The following is a 19,015-nucleotide window of genomic DNA, read 5'->3' as shown; positions in this document are numbered from 1 at the left end:
TTTCGTCATCCGTCCCCAAGTTGCTTATATTGTATTTAATATTCTTGATCATGATTTCTCGTTCCTTCTTGTATAAATCACAATTGAGAAGAAAATGTTTTTCGTTTTCAATTTCCTGTTTGTCACAAACTGGGCAAATTCGGTCCTCCGCTAAAGTGTTATTATATCTGCCCCTTTCGATTTGAAGGGTAAGAGCACTTATTCTGAGTTTTGTTATAGCTGCTCTATGATTTGGATTTTTGATTGTGGTGAGATATTTTTCATATGCAAATTCTGTTTTAATTTTCCTATATATATAGGTAGGAGAGAGTGGGCTATATCCCTGAAGGTGTGCAAATATATAGGTGGGAGAGAGTGGGATATAGCTTTGAATGTGTGAAAATATATAGGTAGGAGAGAGTGAAATATAGATCTAAAGGTGTGAAAATATATAGGTAGGATAGAGTGGGGTATAGCGCTGAAGGTGTGAAAATATATAGGTATGAGAGAGTGGGATATAGCTCTGAAGGTGTAGAAATATATAGGTAAGAGAAAGTAGAATATAGATCTAAAGGTGTTGAAATATAAAGGTAGGAGAGAGTGGGATATAGATATGAAGGTGAGGAAATACATGAGTAGGAAAATGTGGGATATAGATCTGACGGTGTGGAAATATATAGGTAGGAGAGGGTGGGATATAGCTCTGAATGTGTGGCAATATATAGGTAGGAGAAAGTGGGATAAAGCCCTGAAGGTGTGGAAATATAAAGGTAGCAGAGAGTGGGATATAGCCCTGAAGGTGTGGAAATATATAGGTAGGTGATAGTGGGATATAGATCTGAAGGTGCGGAAACATATAGATAGAAAAAGTGGGATATAGCCCTGAATGTGTGAAAATATTTAGGTAGGAGAGAATGGGATATAGCTTTGAAGGTGTGAAAATATATGTGTAGGAGAGAGTGGGATATAGCTTTGAAGGTGTGGCAATATATAGGTAGGTGAGAGTGGGATATAGATCTGAAGGTGCGGAAAAATATAGGTAGAAGAGAGTGGGATATAGAGCTGAAGGTGTGGAAATATATAGGTAGGAGAGAGTGGGGTATAGCTTTGAAGGTGGGGAATTATATAGGTATGAGAGAGTGGCATATAGATCTAAATGTGTGAAAATATATAGGTAGGATAGAGTGGGGTATAGCGCTGAAGGTGTGCAAATATATAGGTGGGAGAGAGTGGGATATAGCTTTGAATGTGTGGTAATATATAGGTAGGAGAGAGTGAAATATAGATCTAAAGCTGTGAAAATATATAGGTAGGATAGAGTGGGGTATAGCGCTGAAGGTGTGAAAATATATAGGAAGGAGAGAGTGGGATATAGCTTTGAAGGTGCGGAAGTATATAGGTAGGAGAGAGTGGGATGTAGCGCTAAGGTGTGAAAATATATAGGTAGGAGAGAGTGGGATATATCTTTGCAGGTGTGGAAATATATAGGTAGGAGAGAGTGGAATATAGTTCTAAAGGTGTTGAAATAAAAAGGTAGGAGAGAGTGGGATATAAATATGAAGGTGTGGAAATACATGGGTAGGAGAGAGTGGAATATAGATCTGAAGGTGTGGAAATATATAGGTAGGAGAAAGTGGGGTATAGATCTGAAGGTGTGGAAATATATAGGTAGGAGAGGGTGGATATAGCTCTGACGGTGTGGAAATATATAGGTAGGAAAGTGGGATATAGATATGAAGGTGTGGAAATATATAGGTAGGAGAGAGTGGAATATAGATATGAAGGTGTAGAAATATATAGGTAGGATAGAATGGGATATAGATCTGAAGGTGTGGAAATATATAGGTAGGAGAGAGTGGGGTATAGATCTGAAGGTGTGGAAATATATTGGTAGGAGAGGGTGGGATATAGCTCTGACGGTGTGGAAAAATATAGGTAGGAGAGAGGGGATATAGATATGAAGGTGTGGAAATATATAGGTAGGAGAGAGTGGGATATAGATCTGAAGGTGTGGAAATATATAGGTAGGAGAGAGTGGGATATAGATCTGCAGGTGTTGAAATATATAGGTAGGAGAGAATGGGGTATAGCCCTGAAGGTGTGGAAATATATGGGTAGGAGAGAGTGGGATATAGATATGAAGGTGTGGAAATATATAGGTAGGAGAGAGGGGATATAGATATGAAAGGGTGGAAATATATAGGTAGGAGAGAGTGGGATATAGATATGAAGGTGTGGAAATACATAGGTAGGAGAGAGTGGGATATAGCTCTGACAGTGTGGAAATATATAGGTAGGAGAGAGGGGATATAGATATGAAGGTGTGGAAATATATAGGTAGGAGAGAATGGGATATAGTTCTGAAGGTGTGGAAATATATAGGTAGGAGAGAGTGGGGTATAGATCTGAAGGTGTGGAAATATATAGGTAGGAGAGGGTGGGATATAGCTCTGACGGTGTGGAAATATATAGGAAGGAGAGAGGGGATATAGATATGAAGGTGTGGAAATATACAGGTAGGAGAGAGTGGGATATAGATATGAAAGTGTGGAAATATATAGGTAGGAGAGAGTGTGGTATATATCTGAAGGTGTGGAAATATATAGGTAGGAGAGGCTGGGATATAGATCTGAAGGTGTGGAAATATATAGGTAGGAGAGAGTGGGATATAGATCTGAAGGAGTTGAAATATATAGGTAGGAGAGAGTGGAGTATAGCCCTGAAGGTGTGGAAATATATGGGTAGGAGAGAGTGGGATATAGATATGAAGGTGTGGAAATATATAGGAAGGAGAGAGTGGGATATAGATCTGAATGTGTGGCAATATATAGGTAGGAGAGAGTGGAATATAGATCTAAAAGTGTTGAAATATATAGGTAGGAGAGAGTGGGATATAGATCTAAAGGTGTTGAAATATATAGGTAGGAGAGAGTGGGGTATAGCCCTGAAGGTGTGGAAATATATGGGTAGGAGAGAGTGGGATATAGATATGAAGTTGTGGAAATATATAGGTAGGAGAGAGTGGGATATAGATCTGAATGTGTGGCAATATATAGGTAGGAGAGAGTGGAATATAGATCTAAAGGTGTGGGAAAATATAGGCAGGAGAGAGTGGGGTATAGCCCTGAAGGTGTGGAAATATATGTGTAGGAGAGAGTGGAATATAGATCTGAAGGTGTTAAAATATATAGGTAGGAGAGAGTGGAATATAGCTCTGACGGTGTGGAAATATATAGTTAGGAAAGAGGGGATATAGATATGAAGGTGTGGAAATATATAGGTAGGAGATAATGGGATATAGATCTGAAGGTGTGGAAATATATAGGTAGGAGAGAGTGGGGTATAGATCTGAAGGTGTGGAAATATATATATAGGAGAGGGTGGAATATAGCTCTGACGGTGTGGAAATATATAGGTAGGAGAGAGGGGATATAGATATGAAGGTGTGAAAATATATAGGTAGGAGAGAATGGGATATAGATCTGAAAGTGTGGAAATATATAGGTAGGAGAGAGTGGGGTATAGATCTGAAGGTGTGGAAATATATAGGTAGGAGAGGGTGGGATATAGCTCTGACAGTGTGGAAATATATAGCTAGGAGAGAGGGGATATAGATCTGAATGTGTGGCAATATATAGGTAGGAGAGAGTGGAATATAGATCTAAAGGTGTTGAAATATATAGGTAGGAGATAGTGGGATATATCTTTGAAGGTGTGGAAATATATATGCAGGAGAGAGTGGGGTATAGCCCTGAAGGTGTGGAAATATATAGGTGGAAGAGAGTGGAATATAGATCTGAAGGTGTTGAAATATATAGTTAGGAGAGAGTGGAATATAGATCTAAAAGTGTTGAAATATATAGGTAGGAGAGAGTGCGATATATCTTTGAAGGTGTGGAAATATATAGGTAGGAGAGTGTGGGGTATAGCCCTGAAGGTGTGGAAATATATAGGTAGGAGAGAGTGGAATATTGATCTGAAGGTGTGGAAATATATAGGTAGGAGAGAGTGGGATATATCTTTGAAGGTGTGGAAATATATAGGTAGGAGAGAGTGGAATATAGATCTAAAGTTGTTGAAATATATAGGTAGGAGAGAGTGGAATATAGATCTGAAGGTGTGGAAATATAAAGGTAAGACAGAGTGAGATATAGATCTGAAGGTGTGGAAATATATAGGTAGGAGAGAGTGGAACATAGATCTAAAGGTGTTGAAATATATAGGTAGGAGAGAGTGGGGTATAGCCCTGAAGGTGTGGAAATATATGGGTAGGAGAGAGTGGGATATAGATATGAAGTTGTGGAAATATATAGGTAGGAGAGAGTGGGATATAGATCTGAATGTGTGGCAATATATAGGTAGGAGAGAGTGGAATATAGATCTAAAGGTGTGGGAAAATATAGGCAGGAGAGAGTGGGGTATAGCCCTGAAGGTGTGGAAATATATGTGTAGGAGAGAGTGGAATATAGATCTGAAGGTGTTAAAATATATAGGTAGGAGAGAGTGGAATATAGCTCTGACGGTGTGGAAATATATAGGTAGGAAAGAGGGGATATAGATATGAAGGTGTGGAAATATATAGGTAGGAGATAATGGGATATAGATCTGAAGGTGTGGAAATATATAGGTAGGAGAGAGTGGGGTATAGATCTGAAGGTGTGGAAATATATATATAGGAGAGGGTGGAATATAGCTCTGACGGTGTGGAAATATATAGGTAGGAGAGAGGGGATATAGATATGAAGGTGTGAAAATATATAGGTAGGAGAGAATGGGATATAGATCTGAAAGTGTGGAAATATATAGGTAGGAGAGAGTGGGGTATAGATCTGAAGGTGTGGAAATATATAGGTAGGAGAGGGTGGGATATAGCTCTGACAGTGTGGAAATATATAGCTAGGAGAGAGGGGATATAGATCTGAATGTGTGGCAATATATAGGTAGGAGAGAGTGGAATATAGATCTAAAGGTGTTGAAATATATAGGTAGGAGAGAGTGGGATATATCTTTGAAGGTGTGGAAATATATATGCAGGAGAGAGTGGGGTATAGCCCTGAAGGTGTGGAAATATATAGGTGGAAGAGAGTGGAATATAGATCGGAAGGTGTTGAAATATATAGTTAGGAGAGAGTGGAATATAGATCTAAAAGTGTTGAAATATATAGGTAGGAGAGAGTGCGATATATCTTTGAAGGTGTGGAAATATATAGGTAGGAGAGTGTGGGGTATAGCCCTGAAGGTGTGGAAATATATAGGTAGGAGAGAGTGGAATATTGATCTGAAGGTGTGGAAATATATAGGTAGGAGAGAGTGGGATATATCTTTGAAGGTGTGGAAATATATAGGTAGGAGAGAGTGGAATATAGATCTAAAGGTGTTGAAATATATAGGTAGGAGAGAGTGGAATATAGAACTGAAGGTGTGGAAATATAAAGGTAAGACAGAGTGAGATATAGATCTGAAGGTGTGGAAATATATAGGTAGGAGAGAGTGGAACATAGATCTAAAGGTGTTGAAATATATCGGTAGGAGAGAGTGGGGTATAGCCCTGAAGGTGTGGAAATATATGGGTAGGAGAGAGTGGGATATAGATATGAAGGTGTGGAAATATATAGGTAGGAGAGAGTGGGATATAGATCTGAATGTGTGGCATTATATAGGTTGGAGAGAGTGGAATATAGATCTAAAAGTGTTGAAATATATAGGTAGGAGAGAGTGGGATATAGATCTGAAGGTGTGGAAATATATAGGTAGGAGAGAGTGGAATATAGATCTAAAAGTGTTGAAATATATAGGTAGGAGAAAGTGGGGTATAGCCCTGAAGGTGTGGAAATATATAGGTAGGAGAGTGTGGAATATAGATCTGAAGGTGTGGAAATATATAGGTAGGAGAGAGTGGGGTATAGCCCTGAAGGTGCGGAAATATATGGGTAGGAGAGAGTGGGATATAGCTCTGACGGTGTGGAAATATATAGATAGGAGAGAGGGGATATAGATATGAAGGTGTGGAAATATATAGGTAGGAGAGGGTGGGATATAGCTCTGACAGTGTGGAAATATATAGCTAGGAGAGAGGGGATATAGACATGAAGTTGTGCAAATATATAGGTAGGAGAGAATGGGATATAGATCTGAAGGTGTTGAAATATATAGGTAGGAGAGAGTGGAATATAGATCTAAAAGTTTTGAAATATATAGGTAGGACAGAGTGGGACATAGCTCTGACAGTGTGGAAATATATAAGTAGGAGAGAGGGGATATAGATATGAAGGTGTGGAAATATATAGGTAGGAGAGAGAGGGATATAGATCTGAAGGTGTTAAAATATATAGGTAGGAGAGAGTGGAATATAGCTCTGACGGTGTGGAAATATATAGGTAGGAGAGAGGGGATATAGATATGAAGGTGTGGAAATATATAGGTAGGAGATAATGGGATATAGATCTGAAGGTGTGGAAATATATAGGTAGGAGAGAGTGGGGTATAGATCTGAAGGTGTGGAAATATATATATAGGAGAGGGTGGAATATAGCTCTGACGGTGTGGAAATATATAGGTAGGAGAGAGGGGATATAGATATGAAGGTGTGAAAATATATAGGTAGGAGAGAATGGGATATAGATCTGAAAGTGTGGAAATATATAGGTAGGAGAGAGTGGGGTATAGATCTGAAGGTGTGGAAATATATAGGTAGGAGAGGGTGGGATATAGCTCTGACAGTGTGGAAATATATAGCTAGGAGAGAGGGGATATAGATATGAAGGTCTGCAAATATATAGGTAGGAGAGAGTGGGATATAGATCTGAAGGTGTTGAAATATATAGGTAGGAGAGAGTGGAATATAGATCTAAAAGTGTTGAAATATATAGGTAGGAGAGAGTGAGATATAAATATGAAGGTGTGGAAATATATAGGTAGGAGAGAGTGGGGTATAGATCTGAACGTGTGGAAATATAAAGGTAAGAGAGAGTGGGATATAGATCTGAAGGTGTGGAAATATATAGGTAGGAGAGAGTGGAATATAGATCTAAAGGTGTTGAAATATAACGGTAGGAGAGAGTGGGATATAGATATGAAGGTGTGAAAATACATAGGTAGGAGAGAGTGGGATATAGCTCTGACGGTGTGGAAATATATAGGTAGGAGAGAGGGGATATAGATATGAAGGTGTGGAAATATATAGGTAGGAGAGAATGGGATATAGATCTGAAGGTGTGGAAATATATAGGTAGGAGAGAGTGGGGTATAGATCTGAAGGTGTGGAAATATATAGGTAGGAGAGGGTGGGATATAGATCTGAAGGTGTGGAAATATATAGGTAGGAGAGAGTGGGATATAGATCTGAAGGTGTTGAAATATATAGGTAGGAGAGAGTGGAATATAGATCTAAAGGTGTTGAAATATATAGGTAGGAGAGAGTGGGGTGTAGATCTGAAGGTGTGGAAATATAAAGGTAAGACAGAGTGGGATATAGATCTGAAGGTGTGGAAATATATAGGTAGGAGAGAGTGGAACATAGATCTAAAGGTGTTGAAATATATAGGTAGGAGAGAGTGGAATATAGATCTGAAGGTGTTGAAATATATAGGTAGGAGAGAGTGGAATATAGATCTAAAGGTGTTGAAATATATAGGTAGGAGAGAGTGGGGTGTAGATCTGAAGGTGTGGAAATATAAAGGTAAGACAGAGTGGGGTATAGCCCTGAAGGTGTGGAAATATATGGGTAGGAGAGAGTGGGATATAGATATGAAGGTGTGGAAATATATAGGTAGGAGAGAGTGGGATATAGATCTGAATGTGTGGCAATATATAGGTAGGAAAGAGTGGAATATAGATCTAAAAGTGTTGAAATATATAGGTAGGAGCGAGTGGGATATAGAGCTGAAGGTGTGGAAATATATAGGTAGGATAGAGTGGAATATAGATCTGAAGGTGTGGAAATATATGTGTAGGAGAGAGTGGAATATAGATCAGAAGGTGTTGAAATATATAGGTAGGAGAGAGTGGGGTATAGATCTGAATGTGTGGCAATATATAGGTAGGAGAGAGTGGAATATATATCTAAAGGTGTTGAAATATATAGGTAGGAGAGAGTGGGATATATCTTTGAAGGTGTGGAAATATATAGGTAGGAGAGAGTGGGGTATAGCCCTGAAGGTGTGGAAATATATAGGTGGAAGAAAGTGGAATATAGATCTGAAGGTGTTGAAATATATAGGTAGGAGAGAGTGGAATATAGATCTAAAAGTGTTGAAATATATAGGTAGGAGAGAGTGGGATATATCTTTGAAGGTGTGGAAATATATAGGTAGGAGAGTGTGGGGTATAGCCCTGAAGGTGTGGAAATATATAGGTAGGAGAGAGTGGGGTATAGATCTGAAGGTGTGGAAATATATAGGTAGGAGAGGGTGGGATATAGCTCTGACAGTGTGGAAATATATAGCTAGGAGAGAGGGGATATAGATATGAAGGTGTGCAAATATATAGGTAGAAGAGAGTGGGATATAGATCTGAAGGTGTTGAAATATATAGGTAGGAGAGAGTGGAATATAGATCTAAAAGTGTTGAAATATATGGGTAGGAGAGAGTGGGATATAAATATGAAGGTGTGGAAATATATAGGTAGGAGAGAGTGGGGTATAGATCTGAACGTGTGGAAATATAAAGGTAAGAGAGAGTGGGATATAGATCTGAAGGTGTGGAAATATATAGGTAGGAGAGAGTGGAATATAGATCTAAAGGTGTTGAAATATAACGGTAGGAGTGAGTGGGATATAGATATGAAGGTGTGAAAATACATAGGTAGGAGAGAGTGGGATATAGCTCTGACGGTGTGGAAATATATAGGTAGGAGAGAGGGGATATAGATATGAAGGTGTGGAAATATATAGGTAGGAGAGAATGGGATATAGATCTGAAGGTGTGGAAATATATAGGTAGGAGAGAGTGGGGTATAGATCTGAAGGTGTGGAAATATATAGGTAGGAGAGGGTGGGATATAGATCTGAAGGTGTGGAAATATATAGGTAGGAGAGAGTGGGATATAGATCTGAAGGTGTTGAAATATATAGGTAGGAGAGAGTGGAATATAGATCTAAAGGTGTTGAAATATATAGGTAGGAGAGAGTGGGGTATAGATCTGAAGGTGTGGAAATATAAAGGTAAGGCAGAGTGGGATATAGATCTGAAGGTGTGGAAATATATAGGTAGGAGAGAGTGGAACATAGATCTAAAGGTGTTGAAATATATAGGTAGGAGAGAGTGGGGTATAGCCCTGAAGGTGTGGAAATATATGGGTAGGAGAGAGTGGGATATAGATATGAAGGTGTGGAAATATATAGGTAGGAGAGAGTGGGATATAGATCTGAATGTGTGGCAATATATAGGTAGGAAAGAGTGGAATATAGATCTAAAAGTGTTGAAATATATAGGTAGGAGCGAGTGGGATATAGAGCTGAAGGTGTGGAAATATATAGGTAGGATAGAGTGGAATATAGATCTGAAGGTGTGGAAATATATGTGTAGGAGAGAGTGGAATATAGATCTGAAGGTGTTGAAATATATAGGTAGGAGAGAGTGGGGTATAGATCTGAATGTGTGGCAATATATAGGTAGGAGAGAGTGGAATATAGATCTAAAGATGTTGAAATATATAGGTAGGAGAGAGTGGGATATATCTTTGAAGGTGTGGAAATATATAGGTAGGAGAGAGTGGGGTATAGCCCTGAAGGTGTGGAAATATATAGGTGGAAGAGAGTGGAATATAGATCTGAAGGTGTTGAAATATATAGGTAGGAGAGAGTGGAATATAGATCTAAAAGTGTTGAAATATATAGGTAGGAGAGAGTGGGATATATCTTTGAAGGTGTGGAAATATATAGGTAGGAGAGTGTGGGGTATAGCCCTGAAGGTGTGGAAATATATAGGTAGGAGAGAGTGGAATATAGATCTGAAGGTGTGGAAATATATAGGTAGGAGAGAGTGGGATATATCTTTGAAGGTGTGGAAATATATAGGTAGGAGAGAGTGGAATATAAATCTAAAGGTGTTGAAATATATAGGTAGGAGAGAGTGGGGTATAGATCTGAAGGTGTGGAAATATAAAGGTAAGACAGAGTGGGATATAGATCTGAAGGTGTGGAAATATATAGGTAGGAGAGAGTGGAACATAGATCTAAAGGTGTTGAAATATATAGGTAGGAGAGAGTGGGGTATAGCCCTGAAGGTGTGGAAATATATGGGTAGGAGAGAGTAGGATATAGATATGAAGGTGTGGAAATATATTGGTAGGAGAGAGTGGGATATAGATCTGAATGTGTGGCAATATATAGGTAGGAGAGGGTGGAATATAGATCTAAAGGTGTTGAAATATATAGGTAGGAGAGAGTGGGGTATAGATCTGAAGGTGTGGAAATATAAAGGTAAGACAGAGTGGGATATAGATCTGAAGGTGTGGAAATATATAGGTAGGAGAGAGTGGAACATAGATCTAAAGGTGTTGAAATATATAGGTAGGAGAGAGTGGGGTATAGCCCTGAAGGTGTGGAAATATATGGGTAGGAGAGAGTGGGATATAGATATGAAGGTGTGGAAATATATAGGTAGGAGAGAGTGGGATATAGATCTGAATGTGTGGCAATATATAGGTAGGAAAGAGTGGAATATAGATCTAAAAGTGTTGAAATATATAGGTAGGAGCGAGTGGGATATAGAGCTGAAGGTGTGGAAATATATAGGTAGGATAGAGTGGAATATAGATCTGAAGGTGTGGAAATATATGTGTAGGAGAGAGTGGAATATAGATCAGAAGGTGTTGAAATATATAGGTAGGAGAGAGTGGGGTATAGATCTGAATGTGTGGCAATATATAGCTAGGAGAGAGTGGAATATATATCTAAAGGTGTTGAAATATATAGGTAGGAGAGAGTGGGATATATCTTTGAAGGTGTGGAAATATATAGGTAGGAGAGAGTGGGGTATAGCCCTGAAGGTGTGGAAATATATAGGTGGAAGAGAGTGGAATATAGATCTGAAGGTGTTGAAATATATAGGTAGGAGAGAGTGGAATATAGATCTAAAAGTGTTGAAATATATAGGTAGGAGAGAGTGGAATATATCTTTGAAGGTGTGGAAATATATAGGTAGGAGAGTGTGGGGTATAGCCCTGAAGGTGTGGAAATATATAGGTAGGAGAGAGTGGGGTATAGATCAGAAGGTGTGGAAATATATAGGTAGGAGAGGGTGGGATATAGCTCTGACAGTGTGGAAATATATAGCTAGGAGAGAGGGGATATAGATATGAAGGTGTGCAAATATATAGGTAGGAGAGAGTGGGATATATCTTTGAAGGTGTGGAAATATATAGGTAGGAGAGAGTGGAATATAGATCTAAAGGTGTTGAAATATATAGGTAGGAGAGAGTGGAATATAGATCTGAAGGTGTGGAAATATAAAGGTAAGACAGAGTGGGATATAGATCTGAAGGTGTGGAAATATATAGGTAGGAGAGAGTGGAACATAGATCTAAAGATGTTGAAATATATAGGTAGGAGAGAGTGGGGTATAGCCCTGAAGGTGTGGAAATATATGGGTAGGAGAGAGTGGGATATAGATATGAAGATGTGGAAATATATAGGTAGGAGAGAGTGGGATATAGATCTGAATGTGTGGCATTATATAGGTTGGAGAGAGTGGAATATAGATCTAAAAGTGTTGAAATATATAGGTAGGAGAGAGTGGGATATAGATCTGAAGGTGTGGAAATATATAGGTAGGAGAGAGTGGAATATATATCTAAAAGTGTTGAAATATATAGGTAGGAGAGAGTGGGGTATAGCCCTGAAGGTGTGGAAATATATAGGTAGGAGAGTGTGGAATATAGATCTGAAGGTGTGGAAATATATAGGTAGGAGAAAGTGGGGTATAGCCCTGAAGGTGTGGAAATATATGGGTAGGAGAGAGTGGGATATAGCTCTGACGGTGTGGAAATATATAGATAGGAGAGAGGGGATATAGATATGAAGGTGTGGAAATATATAGGTAGGAGAGGGTGGGATATAGCTCCGACGGTGTGGAAATATATAGATAGGAGAGAGGGAATATAGATATGAAGGTGTGGAAATATATAGGTAGGAGAGAGGGGATATAGATATGAAGGTGTGGAAATATATAGGTAGGAGATAATGGGATATAGATCTGAAGGTGTGGAAATATATAGGTAGGAGAGAGTGGGGTATAGATCTGAAGGTGTGGAAATATATATATAGGAGAGGGTGGAATATAGCTCTGACGGTGTGGAAATATATAGGTAGGAGAGAGGGGATATAGATACGAAGGTGTGAAAATATATAGGTAGGAGAGAATGGGATATAGATCTGAAAGTGTAGAAATATATAGGTAGGAGAGAGTGGGGTATAGATCTGAAGGTGTGGAAATATATAGGTAGGAGAGGGTGGGATATAGCTCTGACAGTGTGGAAATATATAGCTAGGAGAGAGGGGATATAGATCTGAATGTGTGGCAATATATAGGTAGGAGACAGTGGAATATAGATCTAAAGGTGTTGAAATATATAGGTAGGAGAGAGTGGGATATATCTTTGAAGGTGTGGAAATATATATGCAGGAGAGAGTGGGGTATAGCCCTGAAGGTGTGGAAATATATAGGTGGAAGAGAGTGGAATATAGATCTGAAGGTGTTGAAATATATAGTTAGGAGAGAGTGGAATATAGATCTAAAAGTGTTGAAATATATAGGTAGGAGAGAGTGCGATATATCTTTGAAGGTGTGGAAATATATAGGTAGGAGAGTGTGGGGTATAGCCCTGAAGGTGTGGAAATATATAGGTAGGAGAGAGTGGAATATTGATCTGAAGGTGTGGAAATATATAGGTAGGAGAGAGTGGGATATATCTTTGAAGGTGTGGAAATATATAGGTAGGAGAGAGTGGAATATAGATCTAAAGGTGTTGAAATATATAGGTAGGAGAGAGTGGAATATAGATCTGAAGGTGTGGAAATATAAAGGTAAGACAGAGTGGGATATAGATCTGAAGGTGTGGAAATATATAGGTAGGAGAGAGTGGAATATAGATCTAAAAGTGTTGAAATATATGGGTAGGAGAGAGTGGGATATAAATATGAAGGTGTGGAAATATATAGGTAGGAGAGAGTGGGGTATAGATCTGAACGTGTGGAAATATAAAGGTAAGAGAGAGTGGGATATAGATCTGAAGGTGTGGAAATATATAGGTAGGAGAGAGTGGAATATAGATCTAAAGGTGTTGAAATACATAGGTAGGAGAGAGTGGGATATAGCTCTGATGGTGTGGAAATATATAGGTAGGAGAGAGGGGATATAGATATGAAAGGGTGGAAATATATAGGTAGGAGAGAGTGGGATATAGATATGAAGGTGTGGATATATATAGGTAGGAGAGAGTGGGATATAGATCTGAAGGTGTTGAAATATATAGGTAGGAGAGAGTGGAATATAGATCTAAAGGTGTTGAAATATATAGGTAGGAGAGAGTGGGGTATAGATCTGAAGGTGTGGAAATATAAAGGTAGGAGAGAGTGGGGTATAGATCTGAAGGTGTGGAAATATATAGGTAGGAGGGAGTGGAATATAGATCTAAAGGTGTTGAAATATAACGGTTGGAGAGAGTGGGATATAGATATGAAGGTGTGGAAATACATAGGTAGGAGAGAGTGGGATATAGCTCTGACGGTGTGGAAATATATATGTAGGAGAGAGGGGATATAGATATGAAGGTGTGGAAATATATAGGTAGGATAGAATGGGATATAGATCTGAAGGTGTGGAAATATATAGGTAGGAGAGAGTGGGATATAGCTCTGACGGTGTGGAAAAATATAGGTAGGAGAGAGGGGATATAGATATGAAGGTGTGGAAATATATAGGTAGGAGAGAGTGGGATATAGATCTGAAGGTTTGGAAATATATAGGTAGGAGAGAGTGGGATATAGATCTACAGGTGTTGAAATATATAGGTAGGAGAGAATGGGGTATAGCCCTGAAGGTGTGGAAATATATGGGTAGGAGGGAGTGGGATATAGATATGAAGGTGTGGAAATATATAGGTAGGAGAGAGGGGATATAGATATGAAAGGGTGGAAATATATAGGAAGGAGAGAGTGGGATATAGATATGAAGGTGTGGAAATACATAGGTAGGAGAGAGTGGGATATAGCTCTGACAGTGTGGAAATATATAGGTAGGAGAGAGGGGATATAGATATGAAGGTGTGGAAATATATAGGTAGGAGAGAATGGGATATAGTTCTGAAGGTGTGGAAATATATAGGTAGGAGAGAGTGGAACATAGATCTAAAGGTGTTGAAATATATAGGTAGGAGAGAGTGGGGTATAGCCCTGAAGGTGTGGAAATATATGGGTAGGAGAGAGTAGGATATAGATATGAAGGTGTGGAAATATATTGGTAGGAGAGAGTGGGATATAGATCTGAATGTGTGGCAATATATAGGTAGGAGAGAGTGGAATATAGATCTAAAAGTGTTGAAATATATAGGTAGGAGAGAGTGGGATATAGATCTGAAGGTGTGGAAATATATAGGTAGGAGAGAGTGGAATATAGATCTAAAAGTGTTGAAATATATAGGTAGGAGAGAGTGGGGTATAGCCCTGAAGGTGTGGAAATATATAGGTAGGAGAGAGTGGAATATAGATCTAAAAGTGTTGAAATATATAGGTAGGAGAGAGTGGGATATAGATCTGAATGTGTGGCAATATATAGGTAGGAGAGTGTGGAATATAGATCTAAAAGTGTTGAAATATATAGGTAGGAGAGAGTGGGATATAGATCTAAAGGTGTTGGAATATATAGGTAGGAGAGAGTGGGGTATAGCCCTGAAGGTGTGAAAATATATGGGTAGGAGAGAGTGGGATATAGATATGAAGTTGTGGAAATATATAGGTAGGAGAGAGTGGGATATAGATCTGAATGTGTGGCAATATATAGGTAGGAGAGAGTGGAATATAGATCCAAAGGTGTGGGAAAATATAGGCAGGAGAGAGTGGGGTATAGCCCTGAAGGTGTGGAAATATATGTGTAGGAGAGAGTGGAATATAGATCTGAAGGTGTTGAAATATATAGGTAGGAGAGAGTGGGGTATAGCCCTGAAGGTGTGGAAATATATGGGTAGGAGAGAGTGGGATATAGATATGAAGGTGTGGAAATATATAGGTAGGAGAGAGTGGGATATAGATCTGAATGTGTGGCAATATATAGGTAGGAGAGAGTGGAATATAGATCTAAAGGTGTTGAAATATATAGGTAGGAGAGAGTGGGATATATCTTTGAAGGTGTGGAAATATATATGCAGGAGAGAGTGGGGTATAGCCCTGAAGGTGTGGAAATATATAGGTGGAAGAGAGTGGAATATAGATCTGAAGGTGTTGAAATATATAGTTAGGAGAGAGTGGAATATAGATCTAAAAGTGTTGAAATATATAGGTAGGAGAGAGTGCGATATATCTTTGAAGGTGTGGAAATATATAGGTAGGAGAGTGTGGGGTATAGCCCTGAAGGTGTGGAAATATATAGGTAGGAGAGAGTGGAATATAGATCTGAAGGTGTGGAAATATATAGGTAGGAGAGAGTGGGATATATCTTTGAAGGTGTGGAAATATATAGGTAGGAGAGAGTGGAATATAGATCTAAAGGTGTTGAAATATATAGGTAGGAGAGAGTGGAATATAGATCTGAAGGTGTGGAAATATAAAGGTAAGACAGAGTGGGATATAGATCTGAAGGTGTGGAAATATATAGGTAGGAGAGAGTGGAACATAGATCTAAAGATGTTGAAATATATAGGTAGGAGAGAGTGGGGTATAGCCCTGAAGGTGTGGAAATATATGGGTAGGAGAGAGTGGGATATAGATATGAAGGTGTGGAAATATATAGGTAGGAGAGAGTGGGATATAGATCTGAATGTGTGGCATTATATAGGTTGGAGAGAGTGGAATATAGATCTAAAAATGTTGAAATATATAGGTAGGAGAGAGTGGGATATAGATCTGAAGGTGTGGAAATATATAGGTAGGAGAGAGTGGAATATATATCTAAAAGTGTTGAAATATATAGGTAGGAGAGAGTGGGGTATAGCCCTGAAGGTGTGGAAATATATAGGTAGGAGAGTGTGGAATATAGATCTGAAGGTGTGGAAATATATAGGTAGGAGAAAGTGGGGTATAGCCCTGAAGGTGTGGAAATATATGGGTAGGAGAGAGTGGGATATAGCTCTGACGGTGTGGAAATATATAGATAGGAGAGAGGGGATATAGATATGAAGGTGTGGAAATATATAGGTAGGAGAGGGTGGTATATAGCTCCGACGGTGTGGAAATATATAGATAGGAGAGAGGGAATATAGATATGAAGGTGTGGAAATATATAGGTAGGAGAGAGGGGATATAGATATGAAGGTGTGGAAATATATAGGTAGGAGATAATGGGATATAGATCTGAAGGTGTGGAAATATATAGGTAGGAGAGAGTGGGGTATAGATCTGAACGTGTGGAAATATAAAGGTAAGAGAGAGTGGGATATAGATCTGAAGGTGTGGAAATATATAGGTAGGAGAGAGTGGAATATAGATCTAAAGGTGTTGAAATATAACGGTAGGAGAGAGTGGGATATAGATATGAAGGTGTGAAAATACATAGGTAGGAGAGAGTGGGATATAGCTCTGACGGTGTGGAAATATATAGGTAGGAGAGAGGGGATATAGATATGAAGGTGTGGAAATATATAGGTAGGAGAGAATGGGATATAGATCTGAAGGTGTGGAAATATATAGGTAGGAGAGAGTGGGGTATAGATCTGAAGGTGTGGAAATATATAGGTAGGAGAGGGTGGGATATAGATCTGAAGGTGTGGAAATATATAGGTAGGAGAGAGTGGGATATAGATCTGAAGGTGTTGAAATATATAGGTAGGAGAGAGTGGAATATAGATCTAAAGGTGTTGAAATATATAGGTAGGAGAGAGTGGGGTATAGATCTGAAGGTGTGGAAATATAAAGGAAAGACAGAGTGGGATATAGATCTGAAGGTGTGGAAATATATAGGTAGGAGAGAGTGGAACATAGATCTAAAGGTGTTGAAATATATAGGTAGGAGAGAGTGGGGTATAGCCCTGAAGGTGTGGAAATATATGGGTAGGAGAGAGTGGGATATAGATATGAAGGTGTGGAAATATATAGGTAGGAGAGAGTGGGATATAGATCTGAATGTGTGGCAATATATAGGTAGGAAAGAGTGGAATATAGATCTAAAAGTGTTGAAATATATAGGTAGGAGCGAGTGGGATATAGAGCTGAAGGTGTGGAAATATATAGGTAGGATAGAGTGGAATATAGATCTGAAGGTGTGGAAATATATGTGTAGGAGAGAGTGGAATATAGATCAGAAGGTGTTGAAATATATAGGTAGGAGAGAGTGGGGTATAGATCTGAATGTGTGGCAATATATAGGTAGGAGAGAGTGGGGTATAGATCTGAAGGTGTGGAAATATATAGGTAGGAGAGGGTGGGATATAGATCTGAAGGTGTGGAAATATATAGGTAGGAGAGAGTGGGATATAGATCTGAAGGTGTTGAAATATATAGGTAGGAGAGAGTGGAATATAGATCTAAAGGTGTTGAAATATATAGGTAGGAGAGAGTGGGGTATAGATCTGAAGGTGTGGAAATATAAAGGAAAGACAGAGTGGGATATAGATCTGAAGGTGTGGAAATATATAGGTAGGAGAGAGTGGAACATAGATCTAAAGGTGTTGAAATATATAGGTAGGAGAGAGTGGGGTATAGCCCTGAAGGTGTGGAAATATATGGGTAGGAGAGAGTGGGATATAGATATGAAGGTGTGGAAATATATAGGTAGGAGAGAGTGGGATATAGATCTGAATGTGTGGCAATATATAGGTAGGAAAGAGTGGAATATAGATCTAAAAGTGTTGAAATATATAGGTAGGAGCGAGTGGGATATAGAGCTGAAGGTGTGGAAATATATAGGTAGGATAGAGTGGAATATAGATCTGAAGGTGTGGAAATATATGTGTAGGAGAGAGTGGAATATAGATCAGAAGGTGTTGAAATATATAGGTAGGAGAGAGTGGGGTATAGATCTGAATGTGTGGCAATATATAGGTAGGAGAGAGTGGAATATATATCTAAAGGTGTTGAAATATATAGGTAGGAGAGAGTGGGATATATCTTTGAAGGTGTGGAAATATATAGGTAGGAGAGAGTGGGGTATAGCCCTGAAGGTGTGGAAATATATAGGTGGAAGAAAGTGGAATATAGATCTGAAGGTGTTGAAATATATAGGTAGGAGAGAGTGGAATATAGATCTAAAAGTGTTGAAATATATAGGTAGGAGAGAGTGGGATATATCTTTGAAGGTGTGGAAATATATAGGTAGGAGAGTGTGGGGTATAGCCCTGAAGGTGTGGAAATATATAGGTAGGAGAGAGTGGAATATAAATCTAAAGGTGTTGAAATATATAGGTAGGAGAGAGTGGGGTATAGATCTGAAGGTGTGGAAATATAAAGGTAAGACAGAGTGGGATATAGATCTGAAGGTGTGGAAATATATAGGTAGGAGAGAGTGGAACATAGATCTAAAGGTGTTGAAATATATAGGTAGGAGAGAGTGGGGTATAGCCCTGAAGGTGTGGAAATATATGGGTAGGAGAGAGTAGGATATAGATATGAAGGTGTGGAAATATATTGGTAGGAGAGAGTGGGGTATAGATCTGAACGTGTGGAAATATAAAGGTAAGAGAGAGTGGGATATAGATCTGAAGGTGTGGAAATATATAGGTAGGAGAGAGTGGAATATAGATCTAAAGGTGTTGAAATATAACGGTAGGAGTGAGTGGGATATAGATATGAAGGTGTGAAAATACATAGGTAGGAGAGAGTGGGATATAGCTCTGACGGTGTGGAAATATATAGGTAGGAGAGAGGGGATATAGATATGAAGGTGTGGA

This window comes from Saccoglossus kowalevskii, chromosome 10 (assembly GCF_978046115.1).
Source record: "Saccoglossus kowalevskii chromosome 10, keSacKowa6.1, whole genome shotgun sequence".
NCBI lineage: Eukaryota > Metazoa > Hemichordata > Enteropneusta > Harrimaniidae > Saccoglossus > Saccoglossus kowalevskii.
The sequence above is the reverse complement of the archived record's forward strand: the minus strand, read 5'-3'. Positions refer to the sequence as shown.